The sequence below is a fragment of the Pleurodeles waltl genome, chromosome 2_1 (genome assembly GCF_031143425.1).
Source record: "Pleurodeles waltl isolate 20211129_DDA chromosome 2_1, aPleWal1.hap1.20221129, whole genome shotgun sequence".
Taxonomy (NCBI): Eukaryota; Metazoa; Chordata; class Amphibia; order Caudata; family Salamandridae; genus Pleurodeles; species Pleurodeles waltl.
Genome location: NC_090438.1, coordinates 100539603 through 100556778, shown reverse-complemented (window position 1 = coordinate 100556778; position 17176 = coordinate 100539603).

Below are 17176 nucleotides of genomic sequence, written 5' to 3'. Positions count from 1 at the left end.
GCCATTTCTTTACGGCTTCCCCCTTTTATGCTCAAACTCGTGCCGGCCTCATTTTGGGATTGCGTCCTTCATGACACTTAACTTACTATCCGAACAATTGCCCTTACGGCTCTGGGACTCCTTCTACTAAACGTTTTACAGCCCACTACTCTTAACTGCTGTAATTAATTAGAGTAACGTACCTTTATCTAAATGGTTTGACTGCTTTACTCAGGTTCACAATTAGACTTACTTCATACTAGTGCCTTGCACATTTTTTTCAGCTTATACTTGCTGTTAACAAGCGTAATTTCGGTCCAGCATTTACCCTATGCTCTTCATTTTTACTTTTATTAGTTTTGATCAACGGGTAACACACCCTCGTTTTTCTTCTCATCCCCACCTTTTTCACCCTCTTACAGGGCCTTAACCTCAGGCTTATCAAGGCCTCCTCTACCCTACACTCTTACGTGATCATTACTTGGATCCACCACACCTGATGCTGTTTGGGTACTACCCCATATCTAAGCCCTACTTTACAAGGTATCTACACAGTGGCTTGCATATTCCATTTTTTATTTATTATATCTTCTCTTTACATTACGTCTCTGACTCTCCATAATTGGCCACTCATTGCCATTGATCCAATTCTTCCAGATTTCTACCTACCACCTAGGGCCCACCTGCCTTACCGTAGGGATATTCCGTGTCCTGCTTCTCTGGGCGGACGGCCCCGGTATGACCCTGTTCACATTCTACCCTGTTTCTTTCTCGTTTGGTCTTACTTATTTTACTTATCTCTCGATGTACCTCAAACCTCTATCCTCTACTGTATACCACGTTTGTTTATACGGGCCCTCTTTTTCTTTGACTTCCTGGAAACACTTTCTTCACCTACTTGGCACACAGTGTGTGGTTTTTTCCACGTTTGGTTTTTTATACACATGAGCACAGCAAGGTGTCCTCTTTTTTCTGTATTATTGACTAAGGTTACTTTATTCTATACTCTTTGCCATGTCCATCCTCTTTCACCTGATTAAGCGTTCACACTTCTCACCTGTTTCCGTTTATTTACACTGATACAAATCTAACACGGACACATATTAGGTCTCACTTAAGTCCAGGCACTACTACATATAAGTTTGCTTTTTTGATTGTTTTGCAGCCTTGATGAAGCCACCTGAGTGACGAAACACGTGTTGGCTGTATCTTGATGAATGATCAACCCTGGGGCCAACTGTGCCTACAAATAAAGACACTTTCCACAACAGTTTCGGGATCTTCACGTTTTTGTTATCTCCAACTACAACTACACCACCAGGGATATAAATCCTTGCTACGTTATTGGACTATTTATTTCTGTGTGCTGTGGTCACTTTGTCTTTGTTGTTTCTGTGTACTTTGGTACCCAATTTTTGTGCCTACTGGGTAGTAAGGCACCTGACCACCTGGCACCAGATTCCGTTTGCATTTACTTCTGTTAACCAATACTGTTTTACTTCCTAGATGTGCGGCATCTCTTCACCCCTACTACCCCTGTTTATAGAAGAAAGACGGGTTTCCTTGCCGGAGCAATGAAAATTCTTAAAACGCCAAGCAGAGGAATCTAGCCTAAGAAGAAGTGACGGGCAGTAAATAATGTATTTGAAACAGTGATCTGCCAAAGTTAGGGGGAAATGTGCCAGAAATGCACCACTTCTGGAGATTACACTGGATGCGTTTGGCAAAAAAGCTAATTGGTTCCCTTTTGTCAGAATAGAAAATTATATTTTGCTCTTTTGGGATTTCGAGACCTACCTCCTATCTCTCAGGACTGCAGTCTAGGTAGATAAAGTCCGGGTATTTACAAATAAGAAAGCTGGTAATCTGCAGCCTTCACTCTCAAATTACCAAAAACACCATGGACCAGATGGCAGAACACGTGGGAAATCAGCAAAAGGGCTAAGTTAGGAACCTGATTCTCGGTTTACGACAAAAGAGTTTTAAAAAGGACAGCGCCTCGAACTGAATCCTTGAAGTCTCCAAAAATAATCTCCATCCAGATTATATGATGCCCTCTGTTATGATCTGAAAGTTAAAGCCTGGCAAGTGCCACCAAAAATTATCCTTTCGTCCCCTCTTGAACACTTGGATAACACGCATTCTTTTAATACAGGGCTGCAGAATTTCAAATTAGTGTAAAACAGCAATTAAAACATTTGAAAGTGAGTTTTCGTCATACCAGCATCAAAATCAACACCTTAGATGTAACCTCCTAATCAGAGCGACGACCGATTCACTGTACAAGTCCTGTTAGCGCCTTACTGCAGGGACTGCACATTCTAGGCACTAGCTCATAAACAGTAGATGTGGCTAGTATAGTAACAATCAGAACTACCTAGGTTTGGACTCAATAGAAGAAAGCCGACCCCACGGGTCCACCCTCACCCCATCCTCACCCACATCGCCACAATACCACCCCGACCGGCTCCAGACCAGTAAAAATTAAATCACCCAGTCACTAGTAATAGGACGCATGTGGATAGCCTCTGGACGACCCACAAATACCTGTTGCTATGTAAATGCCAACTGGCAGGTGTCTTTAAGGGATATTTATGCAGCCCTAGTTTGTTAGGCAAAACATTCTGAACGCTGGAACTCGTAGTTTTGATTATCCATTGGACTAGGACATTATAAATTATTTTGATAAAGAAATTGCTGTAGGCTTAACATTGTCTTGCAATTGCATTTGCCATTTATAGAACGCCTCCTACTCCTGGCGAGTGATCCTTTTAGGATTTGAAATAAACAAAGTAGGACGTAGTGGGTGAAATGTAGGCGCATGTTGAAAGGCAGGTGCAATTTTCATAGTTATTGAACTGCACTTTCGCTGCATACACTGGTCCACAGAGTTTCTCCTTTCACCGCTTGCAAAAACACATTTACATTCCACCAAATGCAACTTCTATTCTAATGCATTTTTTAAAGCAAGCATAATAAAGTGATGCTGTGCTCATATAATTCCATTTTTTTATTAACAAAGTGTACCAGCCTTATCTAATACCACCGATAATAATTTTTAGCTTGTTAACCAGGAGAGAGATGTTTTAATATAGTGTTGGATTTCGACCGTAAAGGTGCTGTGCTTCTGAAGAATACACTTTCCCTTAAGATGTTTACAGGGTCCCCATCATTTCACGTGCCTCTGCCTTTACTCGTAGTAACCAATCATGCCAGGTGCCAAGGGTCATGTACAGACTCAAGTTGGTGTGTGGGGAAGACAGTGCAGACACAGTCCAGTGCAAAATATGTGGCACCTGAGAGTCCTGTTATATTCACATAGTCCAATCCTGAGGCAAAATCACCCCCGTCTGCTGCGGTACACCCCAATTACAGCTAACCAAATGGGCCTGGGCCCGGCAGCTGTCAATGTCTTTTTAAGGTCTTACTTGGTGAACTGCCGAGTCCCGGCCAGGCTCCTTCACATATATCCACGAGTCACAACAGGAACCTGCAGTGCTTTTGGTCTACCAGCTCCTGGCACCGCAGTAAATCATATGTCTGTCTGAACAGACACATAGCACTCACCAAGGCTAAAAGGGTGTTGATTCTCATACGTGGAAAGCACTGGCAGTCTCTGACACCACACAAGTCGAGACTGTGCAGACTCGATTTCTTAGCTTCCCACCTGCCACACCCTCGTTCCCAACTCATCACAGGGTGAGGTCCCACCCACACCCTGTAGCAAGTTGGGAAAGGGTGGGGTGACAATGTTCTTCACTCCCTGATTGACGTGTAGGCTGAGCATTTCAGGGCTTGAATCAAAAATACTCAGGGCTAACCTTACCTCCACATCATCAGGGGGTGGAGACTAGGCCTTGATGCTAGGTCTTTGCTGAGCTGATGACCTACCGGGCCTCAGGGCTGTGAGATTGTCAGCCCAGCAAATAGACTTTGGGCCTGCCTACAGGGAAGCAGTTAAAGTGATGTGTCTGTACTTGTCCGCAGTGTTATCGTGCCCAGCAACAACAATGCTGGTTTTGGTGAGTGGGGCAGATAGTGCCCCCTGTTTTATAAAGTTATAAGAGAGGGTACTTCCTAATTAAAAAACAGATATAACAGTGCAATGATTGCTTTGTTTTTACTGTGAATGTAAAGGGGGCGGAGCCCCGACACCCATGCACAGAAACCGCCACTGCTGAAAATGTCCCCCAAGCATAAACTACACCCATTCCTGACCCTTAACCTCCACAGATACCTGAAACCTAAAAGCCTTATTTAACCCTAAGCTCCACCCATCTCTGAATCATAAAAACCCTCACCACACTAAAACTCCAATCATCTTGGACGCAAAAAGTCCACCTATCCCAGAACCCTTATAGTACTTTCTAATACTAAACTCTACCCATCCCTTAACCTAAACCCCTCTGACAGCCCCCAACCTCACCCATTCTGAACCCTAAAATCCCCTTTTATGCCTTAACCCCACCCATTGCTGATCCCTAAAATTCTGCAAAACACTAAACTCCACTCATCCTTAAACCCCAAGAAAACCCTTGCCGTCTCTGAAAACCACCCATTTATGACATCAAAAGCCCTCTACCACCTCTAAACTTCCCCATCTCTGAATCCTAAAGACTCTTTCTACATATAAAATCTACCTATCCCTGAACTCTTAAAACCCCATACCACCCTGAACTCCTCCCATTCCTGAACACTAAAAACCCATCATCACTCATCTCATCACTGAACCTTAAAAACACTCACCAGCCCTAAACGTACATCCATCCATAAAACCTAAACCTTGAATCCTAAAAAACCGTCATCGCCCCTAAAAATCACCCATCCCTAAATCCAAAAACCCTCACTACCTCTAATCTTCACCCAAGTGTGTGATTTTGGATGCTTCCTTAAAATTATCTTTCCTCTAAAATGTTTACTTTATTTTTCAGTTTATTTGTATTTCCTTAAAATTGTATTTTCTTGAAATTGGTTTTCCATGTTTAAGTTTCCTTCAATGTAGTTTCTCAGTTTTTGTTTTTCCATTGATTCACATACATCACCTGGCAGGGTTGAGGCACTACCAAGCTTTTTTTTCAATTGTTGTGGTGGCTGCAGGGAGCACACCAGTCCCTTAGGAACAAAAAGTTTTCAGAGTTTTCAGTATGTCTCCTGGGTCATTAAATTGATGACGCCTGGAGGGCTTACCATACTTTCTATAGCATTCCTAGCTAGAAATGTATGGTCTTCAGGAGGAGTGTGAGGATTCTTGTGGTTAGTTATATGGTTGCATATTGTGGCTTGAATAATCTTTAAGAAAGACTCAGCACATGTTCATGATTGTGTTGAAGAAAAATGCTTTATTTTAAAATGTTTAGGTGACAGTGATTGTTAATATGGAAATACACTGTATTAAAGTTATTGATAAGTTATTGTACTAATTTATTGACAAAGTCAATGGGTCAGCTTTAAATATGTTGATGTGGTGACTCCTTGATAAAGCCAGTAGGCCTGCTTTTTTATTTTGGCATTCTGACCCTTTAAAAAAGATTATCCATATCTGGTCGATCAATACTATCAGCAAGACATTCAAGGAAGACATCTCAATAGGGGCAGATTCAACGGTACATACAACTCCCACTGATTACATGGATCTATATCAGGGTACTTTTTTAGGGGAGGCAGATGGAGACATCAGAGAGGGAGAGGGCAGGAAAGAAGTTGAGGCAGAGGCAGCAAGGGACAAAGACCAGAAAGGAATTTCAATCAGGAGAACAATGGGAAGAGAGATACCCCTCAGCATTACTACTGGTGGTAGAGAGCACCTCAATTATCAACTTGTCAAAAGATACACTGACAATGGCAGAATCCCAGATCTTGTCTAAGGGCTTTTCCTTTGTGCTTACCAATATCTCAAATGCTTTCAACTTTAAAATTGAACTACACAAACTACAATTTTTTTTCTGGAAAGTGCTATTAAGGTATTACTTCAATAAAAATCCATACCTAGGCAAACAAAGTCACAGGACTCAGATCACCATCAAGATTTACACCACTAGGACATACAATGTCACATAACATTTTAGCTTTTGAACATGTGGTCATGAGAGATGTGACACAACTGTTGAAAAAGAAGAAGGCTATAAAATAGAATACAGCCAGGCCTGAAATAATGGGCCCAGAGACATTGAGAAAAAACATCAATATGGTAGTCAAACCTTCTTACAGGGAGCAATAGTCATCCAGGCTAGGGAAACGTACACCAATAATATTCTCCTGCAATTGAATGTATAAGAAGCTCAGGACCAACACAACACAGGAGGTTCAAAAGACAAAAGGCAACAGTGACTTCATGTAACTGCACATCCCTCAAGATGTACCTATTTGTGGTGCTCAAACACTATAACACATCTGTTGCCACCATATGTAAACTGGAATCAAAATCAAAACCAGTTAATAACAGAAAAAGAAAATAGTGGAGTACACAAAAACTCCATTCTTTTACATCAAAATATAATAGTATTTGTAGCCACCTGGGTAGTTACATTGAATAAGTATATTAGATAGCAGAATTGGTAAAAGAGTCAAGTGCAAAGACAAATGGGTGTATAACTTTCTTAGTTGTTATCATCTTTGATAATGTTTATTTTTTGCCGAAAAGCATTATAGAAATTATCACATCCATGATTTATAAAATTTCGTACATGATTTCTCAGAGTTTGGAAAAAAAATATCAGTTCATATAGAATTCCATTCAACGGTAGAGCTTAGATATTCAATCTTTGTAGATTCTCAGCCAATGAATGTAAACTTCAGCCTGTATAATATTCAGCCGGCACGTGTTTCATCCCATTCCAGGACTTTATCAAGGCTGATGGGGTATCAACATAAGAAGAGAATTATATTATATAACCTGTTCCATGTACCATCTAACTCACAGATAATTCTTAAAACCATTGATATTTAGATTCCCAAATGTGAAAATCACCTTGCAATCCATCATCCTATAATATCTTGTGTCCCAAAATCACAGTGCCAAACATATGTGAAAAAGACTTATGTAGAGAAATACTCCAACACCCATGAGTCCATTTGAGAAAGATATAGATAAAGAATTTTAAAAAAAACCTTAGTGATCCCATATTCCATAAAACATGCTTTGTTAATGTTAATATTCAGGAGTGAAAGATAAAGATTATAAGGTAATCATAATATCCCATGTAATAGGAATTTTAGATGTACTTTTCATTCTATTCATTAATGTATCTCAATTTCATTTGAACCCAACACTGTAAGGTAAAGACAAAAATTTGTCAAAGATCTCACATATTTCAAGCTAACTGTATCACAGAATAAGTGCCCACATGTTGCATATAAACCAACCTTGTAGTTTTCTCAAATTTGCTTTTCAATGTCCTAATTTGACATGACGTTGAGTTTCATGTTTACCCAAACAGGGGTTTTCAGACTCCAATAATGGTCTACATTATAAGTGCTTAGCTTGTGCACATCTAGACAAAGTAAACAACACAGAACATCCAAATAAGTATTATAACAAAACACCGGAGGTTATAAATGTTAAATTCTGGAAGGTTAATAGATAATAGCATGTTTGTCGATAGTTTGTCCAACCGAGCTGTGTCCAAAACATATGCTTCAGTCCAATATATTTTATTTTAGTATCCCAGAAAACAAATTCAAAACTATCCCTATATATCAATATCAAACGTGAGTCTCCGCTACAGACTGCAACTACTATATCATTTTACTTTTACGACAAAGCTCATGTCCATTCAACATCTTGCTATGCGTGTGTATCTTCATAGGATACCCATAAAGGGCTGGCCACCCTAAATTGATTATTTCAACTTGCAAATTGAAGAATTAAGCATAAATAGAAGAGAATCTCACTGATAATCAGGTAGGGATGGATAATGGTTTAGCATAGTCCCGTGTCGTGCATTTAAGTAAGCTTGACTAAACGCTCTATTAATCCGCAGAGGAGATCGAAGACTCTTTAACAACTGATTTGCGCAGTTATCGCGATGTTCTTACCTGTGTTTTGTCTTATGACCCACAAAGAGTACTCGGTACGTACGAACAAACCCAAATTAATTCTGATGAACACATTTAAAGGGGAAACTGACCAATCCGAGCACGGTTCATGAACTATCAAATAGTCAAAGAACCCAAGTGTTATTATCGTAAAAACTGGCCATCTTGTAAGAGGCACATCTCCTATAAGGATACTCTATCATGTAAATTCTTCGTCTAATATGTTGCAAAAGCACCTTCAAAACAAAGAAATATTGTAATCTTCCGCTTTTTTAGTCAAAAAGGTATGTAGCTCATGAATGTATGACTCCGATTTTTGAAGTAATTTTTCCAAATTATCTTAACCCCGCGAGTCCCTCACGTTACGCGAGAACCAAAACGAAACATAAGACAAGCAGCCACAACAGGGCATAACTCACTCAATTTAGTTGTATGCCTGAAATATCAATTGTAACGTGTACCGTTATTCTTCGCAAACTTGTCAATCACAACAAGTGCTCAAAAGATTTCACCATGTAATTGAGCGCCATATTGAAAGTCAGAGACATGCCACATCAGAGATCCCAGTGATAAAGTATGTGGGCATTAGCCATACTCCTGTACACCCTAGGGGTGGCGATAGAATGATGGAATTGAGGAGAAATGAGGCATGATGGATAATTAGACTCAAAACTATAGAACTAAGCATGAACATAGATGATGAAATGCATCATTTCTTATAAATGTTATCAAATAATGAAAAATATGATATGGGTGCACTAGATGGATATAAATTTGTGTTAACAAAATGTGGTTGTTATGACCAATGTATGTATTTATGTATGTGAGATTTATAGAGCGCATTCCGGCTCACAAGGAGCATCGAAGCGCTAGCATAGAGGTGAGGAGAACGCCAGAAACCATCAAGAGAAACACCAGATGAAAAGAAAAAAAAAAAAAAGAGACAAGGGGCACCCATAAAGAGGCTGCAGAGGAAAAAGCCATGTTTTAATCAGTCTCCTAAAACTTAAGTATCTAGGTTCTGTCCCGATATTCAAAGGAAGCGAGTTCCAACATTTTGCTGCAGCCACAGTGAAGGCTTTATCACCCCACTTAGCTCTGTTGGTACGTGGAACCTGAATTCTATAGGCCTTGGATGACCTGAGATGTCTCTTGGGTTCATACCAACAGAGCTTAATGGTCAGGCATTGAGGGCCAATGCCATGTGCTGCTTTATAGGTCAAGCAGAGCGATTTAAAAATAATCTGCTGAGCCACCGGGAGCCAGTGTAGCTATCTGAGGCTGCCTTTGACTGAAACCCAGCGAGAAAGATTAAGAACAGCTCTAGCCGCCGAGTTCTGGACCAATTGTAGCTTATTCAGTGAGGCTTTGTCTAGATTGAGAAAAAGTGCGTTACAGTAATCTACTTTGGACATAGCCAGAGCTAGAGTGGCAGAGACCGTCCATTCATGTTGGAGATAAGGAAAAACTTTCCTTAGCATTTTAATCAGCCATAACCATGTCTTTACAGTATTATTCACCTGACATTTAAAAGATAAATGGTCATCAAAAATGAATGGATGTACATAATGGTCACCAATGATCATATATAAATGGTCTATAGTAATTTGGAATGTTTAGATGGTTTTAATTTAAAATTGGAGATGATAAAATATGTCAAATCAATTTAGAATATGTTTGATCATTCATGTCATGAAATTATAGACTTCTATATGTCAGCATCTTCCTTTATATTTATTTATAGGATGATATCCTGAATTCACTCTTTCCATCTCTTTTTATATGCACTGGGTAATACATTTCCATTCTTTATCTACCTCTTCTGTTTCTAAACACAACTTATATATTTAATTCAAATACATGCAGCATTTTCTATCACAAATATGGGTCATGTATTGTATAATTAGAATATAGGGTGGATGACATAATGGGCGGAGATTTGAATTGCGAATGTTACCAGATTACTGCCTCTTTCAATATGGGGCTCGATTACATGGTGAAATCGATTGAGCACTTACTGTGATTGACAAGTTTACAGAGAATAACGGTACGTGTTACAATTGATATTTCAGGCATACAACTAAATCGAGTGAGTTATGCCCTGTTGTAGCTGCTTGTCTTATGTTTCGTTTTGGTTCTCGCGTAACGTGAGGGACTTGCTGGGTTAAGATAATTTGGAAAAATTACTTCAAAAATCGGAGTCATATATTCATGAGCTACATACCTTTTTGATTAAAAAGGGGGAAGATTACAATATTTCTTTGTTTTGAAAGTGCTTTTGCAACATATTAGACAAAGAATTCACATGATAGAATATCTTTATAGGAGATGTGCCTCTTACAAGATGGCCACAGTTTTTACGACAATAACACTTGGGTTCTTTGACTATTTGATAGTTCACGAACCGTGCTCGGATTGGTCAGTTTGTCCTTTAAATGTGTTTGTCTGAATTAATTTGAGTTTGTTCGTACGTACTGAGTACTTTTTGTGGGGCATCAGACGAAACAGGGGTAAAAACATTGCGATAACAGGACAAATCAGTTGTTAAAGAGTCTTCGATCTCCTCTGCGGATTAATAGAGCATTTGGTCAAGCTTACTTAAATGCACGACATGGGACTATGCTAAATCATTATCCATGCCTACCTGATTATCAGTGAGACTGTCTTCGATTTGCGAGATGATATAATCAATTTAGGGTGGCCGGCCCTTTATGGGTATGCTATGAAGAGACACACGCATAGCAAGATGTTGAATCGACATGAGCTTTGTCGTAAAAGTAAAATGATATAGTAGTTGTAGTCGGCAGCGGAGACTCACATATGATATTGATATATAGGGATAGTTTTGAATTTGTTTTCTGGGACACTAAAATAAAATATATCGGACCGAAGCATATGTTTTGGACACAGCTCGGTTGGACAAACTATGGACAAACATGCTATTATCTATTAACCTTCCATAATTTAGCATTTATAACCTCCGGTGTTCTGTTATAATACTTACTTGGATGTGCTGTGTCGTTTACTTTGTCTAGATGTGCACAAGCTAAGCACTTATAATGTAGACCATTATTGGAGTCTGAAAACCCCTGTTTGGGTAAACATGAAACTCAACGTCGTGTCAAATTAGGACATTGAAAAACACATTTGAGAAAACTACAAGGTTGGTCTATGTGCAACATGTGGGCACTTATTCTGCGATACAATTAGCCTGGAATATGTGAGATCTTTGACAAATTATCTTTTTTACATTACAGTGTTGGGTTCTACTGAAATTGAGATACATTAATGAATAGAATAAAAAGTACATCTAAAATTCCTAGTACATGGGATATTATGGTTACCTGGTAATCTTTATCTTTCACTCCTAACTATTAACATTAACAAAGCATGTTTTATGGACTATGGGATCACTAAGGGTTTCTTTTTTAATTCTTTATCTATATCTTTCTCAAATGGACTCATGGGTGTTGGAGTATTTCTCTACATTAGTCTTTTTCACATATGTTTGGCACTGTGATTTTGGGACACAAGATAATGGACTGCAAGGCGATTTTCTCATTTGGGAATCTAAATATCAATGGTTTTAGTAATTATCTGTGAGTTGGTAGGTACCTGGAACAGGTTACATAGTATCATTCTCTTCTTATATTGATACCCCATCAGCCTTGATAAAGTCCTGGAATGGGACGAAACACGTGTCAGCTGAACATTAAACAGGCTGAAGTCTACATTCATTGGCTGAGAATCTACAAAGATTGAATATCTGAGCTCTACTGTTGAATGGAATTCTATATGAACTGATACTTATTTTCCAAACTTTGAGAAATCATGTACGAAATTTTATAAATCATGGATGTGATAATTTCTATAATGCTTTTCTGCAAAAAATAAACATTATCAAAGATGATAACAACTGAGAAAGTTATACACCCATTTGTCTTTGCACTTGACTCTTTTACCAATTCTCCTATCTAATGTAGTTTTTCAATGTAACTACCCAGGTAGCTATAACTACTATTATAATTTGATGTAAAAGAATGGAGTTTTTGTGTGCTCCACAATTTTTTGTTTCTACAACACAGGAGGTTAGCTGGTTAATACGATCCATGGCAGACAAGGGATTGGATGAGTGTTATCTCCGTGAGTTGGAGTATGAGTATTTCAATAAAAAGCACCCCGTATTTTGACAATAAACATTTTGCCATTGTGTCAGTTGGTGCTCAGTTCTTGAACCACTTTGTAAATACACAGATTTGTTCATCAAACCTTTTGTCTCTGAGACAAGGGGATTTGTCAGGGGCTCTATGGATGTCATAAAGCATATCATCCCTTGAAAATGGCAGCCAGCTTTTGGTCACCATGGAGCACTTGAGGTGATAAGGGATACTCTAGAAAAAGACCAAGGCCTATAGAGGTACCCACTAACTTTATTGTGGTATTATTGGATATAGCCAAGACAAAAAACTCCTTTGTATTTCTAGCAACCTTCTTTTACAAGTCTATAGGCGTGGCGATGGGAGCAGGTTTTGCTCTGGGCCTGGCTAATATCCACATGAATAGCTATGAACTCAAGAACCTATACCCCAAATCAAGCTCCTCTGCCAATAACATCACCCTTTAGAAGAAGAACATAGATAATGTCTTCTTGATTTGGACAAGGAATTTGACCACGCTGGAAAATTTTGGGACTAGGCTAAATGAGAGATCCCATGTCATCCAATTTACAATGTCACAAAGTACCTCCTCCTTTGATTTTTTGGACATCACGATCAAAGTGGCTGATCATAAATTGTATGCCACATCTACAGATAACCCACTGAGCGCAATACACTTTTCAGGTACAGCAGCCATCACCCTAGGAGTCCACAACACAATTTGTCCCTTGGGCAGTTCCTGAGCTTAAGAAGAAATTGCACTTTAAGGCATGGCTAATTCAAGGAATCTGACATTTTGATTAATAAAGCACTAGAGAGCAGTTACCTCAAGAGTTTGCTAAAGCGCACACGCAAGCACGCCTGGTATTGCCCATGGGAACATTTACTAACACCCAATTTAAAGAAAAGAGAAGAGATGAATAGAGTTGTATGTGTGACCACTTATTGCACACGCAGTAACAACATCAAAAAGGTTATCAGCGAACATTGGAACCTGCTGTCGGATGAGTTGGACTCACAAGACAGACCTCTTTTTGCATTCAAAAAGGGCAGAATTGTGCAAAATCATGTGGTAAGAGCATTTCTGGCTCTCCAGGACAACCAAGTTAAGGGGACTCCTAAACTTACCACCCGTTGTGGGACACTTCAAATGTGGGAACTGCAAAACTTGTGAGTTGATCACAGAGGGAATGAGTTCTCACACAAAGGCAAGAGTCAATCTGACAGAAACAAAAAATCAAGGCATGGATACTACAACATTGCACTCACAACTGATGCAAAATTCAGGGTGCATCCTCGTGAATCACTTTATTAACCACAAACACAGTGACCAGGACATTAGGCGGATGGTACTGGAGAAAATCAAACCCAACCCCAGAGGTGGAGATATCAATTGGGTATTGAATTTTTGAGAATTCAGGCAAATAGATATTTTGGACTCAGTATGCAATGGATTGAATGTGTTTGAGGAGACGGGTGTTCCTTTTCAGTGCTGGATAACAGAGTTATGCGTAATTGTGTATTTGTTTTTTTTTTAAATGCCTGTTTTCCGACCATGTAATGCTTTCTTCTTCATATAACTGGAGGGCATGGTCCAAGAAAACAGCGATGGTGTGTCCTTCTTAGGCAGATATGTCCGCCATGTTATGATTTCAAACTTGATGTCTGGATATACTCACATTCCGTGTAACGTACGACACTCGGATTAGAACGATGATGTGCACTTTCTGTTAATTTTTTTAAAATTTCATATATATAGCATCACGTCTAAAATTCTCGATGATGGGATATGTGAGGTTTTGGGTGACTGTACCATAATCCTATGCACCTTTGTTTTGGTAATCAAAATATTGTAAAGTGGTTTGACTTTGTTTTCATGAGCATACCCCCCCCCGACCCACCCCTCTTCCTTCTCCCCCTCACCCCCACACTACCATTCAACCATTCATTGGAGAACAAGATACATTGCTACATTATAGCAAGTAGTGCTCGTCCGCAAGGCAGCAATTTTAGTAGAAAGGGACACCTTGTATCGTCTTCAGTCAGTGTGCATGTTGGAATGCAGGGTCACGCGGCAGGTTTTAAGGAGCCCTGTTTGCCGCTTGCTGTGAAAAGTGAAAGAACGTGTGAGACATACCCTGAGTGAGTATTTGAGTCAGAGTTTTCAGGTACAGAAGTGGGCTCACCTTTCATTGGTTATGTTTGATTTTGTGTAATTTTTCCTCAGGTAATTCAGCCCATGTTCCGAGGTGATTGGAAATTCATGCACAGGAGGCTTGGTTTCTGGTGAGTGATTTTTGTACATCCTGAATTCCTCTGACTCACTTACCCATGGAGAACAAGTTTTAAATTTTTGGCTTTTTAGACGATCACTGACGGTTCTAATTAGATGAAATGTTTGACGAGTTCAAGTCAGGTGCAAACTGATTTCTTCACTTGGTGAGTAATCGGCATTTTGGAAGGGTTTCTTAAACCAAACAGGGAGTTTATAACGGGACTGAAAGGTTTTTTTTCACACGTGTTTTTAGGCTGATCCACAGACCGTCTGCGCTGTGAGATTAATCCACATGTATGCCTCGTGGAATGTGTAAGTGTCATTTTTACTGCAACACGCTTTCTCCCAGAAATATTCTGGCAAGCCCATTAATGTTCTTTTAATTTTTATGATTTTCTGAGACATTGTGCCACTTATTGGGTAGATTCACATCTGATTGATATGGTGAGTCATAACCTTGCAGAGATTTTGGAGTTAGAGGCTATGTAGTTTCGCATGACCCATGATGGTTTTCTTTTTGATGCAGGATGCCCGATATTGTGTTTTTGACCTGAGGAAGGCCCCATTTAGATGTATTGAATTGCACATATAGCACGTATAGGGTCGAAACCTCAACGCTTTATGAAGACACAGCTTGTACTGGTCACACCCTGCTTGGGACTCTGAATGACAGTGAACTAGGATTTATATGGTGGTTGCCAACAAAACATAGCCAAGCTTAACTATGATTTGACCAAATGCTTTGTTTAACATTTTGTAGCACTTATTTCATTCACTGCACAAGCACTTTTCTCCTTCTTTCAAACTTTTTTGCACAAAAGCATCCTGTTCTAAGTCTTTGTTGTTAAACATTGGCTGTATACAATTTACAAACAATTCAACGAACTTTTGAAGTTATTTCTTTTTTAGTGTTTTAATGTCTTTCTTGTATTTTAGTTTCTATTTATGATGTTTTGATTTATTTTTTCATGTGGTGCTGCTTTCATTACTGGTTTTAATAATCAAATAAAGCTATTGATTGAAGAGTGAAGCTATTCCATACATTGTATGAACAAGTCATGACCCAACTGTGATATATTTATGGAAAAGTATTGTTTATTGAAGAGGGGATCGGCACGCAGCCCCTTTGTACAAAAAACTTTGCGACTATATGTTAAACGAATTCTAACAGAACCACTTGTGGGTATACAAACCTTTGACAAAGGCAGTAGTTCTGCCTTACTGAAAATGACACCCTTTATATGATTTCTTTACGTTAAAAAAAATTAGACACTTATTGAAAAAAAACAAAGGTTAAAGTGACATTATACTGAAGTGAAAATGTCAGTGACAAGTGATGTTTTAAACTAAGCAAAACACTGAAATTAACCTGCTATATATATCTCAAGTAACCATAACTAGTGCACTAATGTAGCTATAAGTCATGCATTCGTCATGCACTGCTTATACCCTCACACATTATGTCACTCATAGTATGTTCAGTGACTGTATTGGTAACACCCCTAATGAGATCTGGAATTACATCACTGAAAAGAATGCTGTGCTTGGCGGAGCACAAAGTATAGTTACTTTAGGGCACAACTTACATGAGATAACTATCAGGTGAATTTTCAGTGCTTTTTTAGGTTTACAACGTTACCTAGTCATGGACATTTTCACCTAACTATATTACTTAACCTTTGTTTTTTTCAGTGACTAACCAATGGCTTTCTTCGACCAGCCTCTTTCAACTATTGGTTTGAGACTTTGCCAATCACATTTTAGCTCAGCCCAGTGCTCATGTAATGCTATTGGATGTTTGGGTGAATCCTTTTTCGCTCCCCTAGGTGCTTGTACTGAACTGCTTGAAGGAACGCTTCCCAACTAAAGCCTTGTCTGTCCACTCCTGCTTGTTCTCCACATGTATCGTGCTCTAAAGTTCTAACATTGCCTGGGTCAGCAACTTAAACCCAGACCTATTGGTTTTGCTAATGGTTATAAGGCCCTGCTACCCATTTCTGCATTTCATTTTGAGTTATATCAATACACTGTTACACATAAACTGTTGTGCATATTTTCTATGGTCATACCTTGTGATCCCCTGCTCATGCAAGACTTGATTCCCCATTCTTACAATGTCTCCCATTGGCTTGTGCATATTTCCTGCTTTTGCTTGCAATATTGTACGTCTATGAAACTGACTGCAAAGATATTTTTGCGTTAAACTTATTTTGTATATATTGGAAATACTTTTTATGTACAATTATGCAACACCATCAAGACCTGGCCCACACTATAGAGGACAATGAAATACTACATATAATAATTGACTCGCGGGCCTTGAGCAGTTCCAAATTCTGAGGCTTGGAACACTTCTCTCTTCGGCTTCTCTCCTTCCGTCAAAACTAGGACCAGCAGCCGGAACACAAACATTTTTGACAGACGATAATACAGGTTATGGCTGGTAAACAAGGCAGTGCTTGGTGCAAACACTTTTCATCGCTGTGTTACAAAAATACGGGGCATATTTATACTCTGTCGCGCCGAATGTGCGTCAAAAATTTTGACGCACATTCAGCGCAAACCTTGCCCCGTATTTAAACTTTGACGCCCGCAGATGACAAAATTCTGCTGTGTGCGTCATTTTTTGGATGCGGCAACCCGCCTTGCGTTAATGATATGTAAGTTAGGCGTTCCCGTCCCAAAAATGACTTAACCGTCCGTGCGTCGTATTTATGCTTTCGGGCAAAAA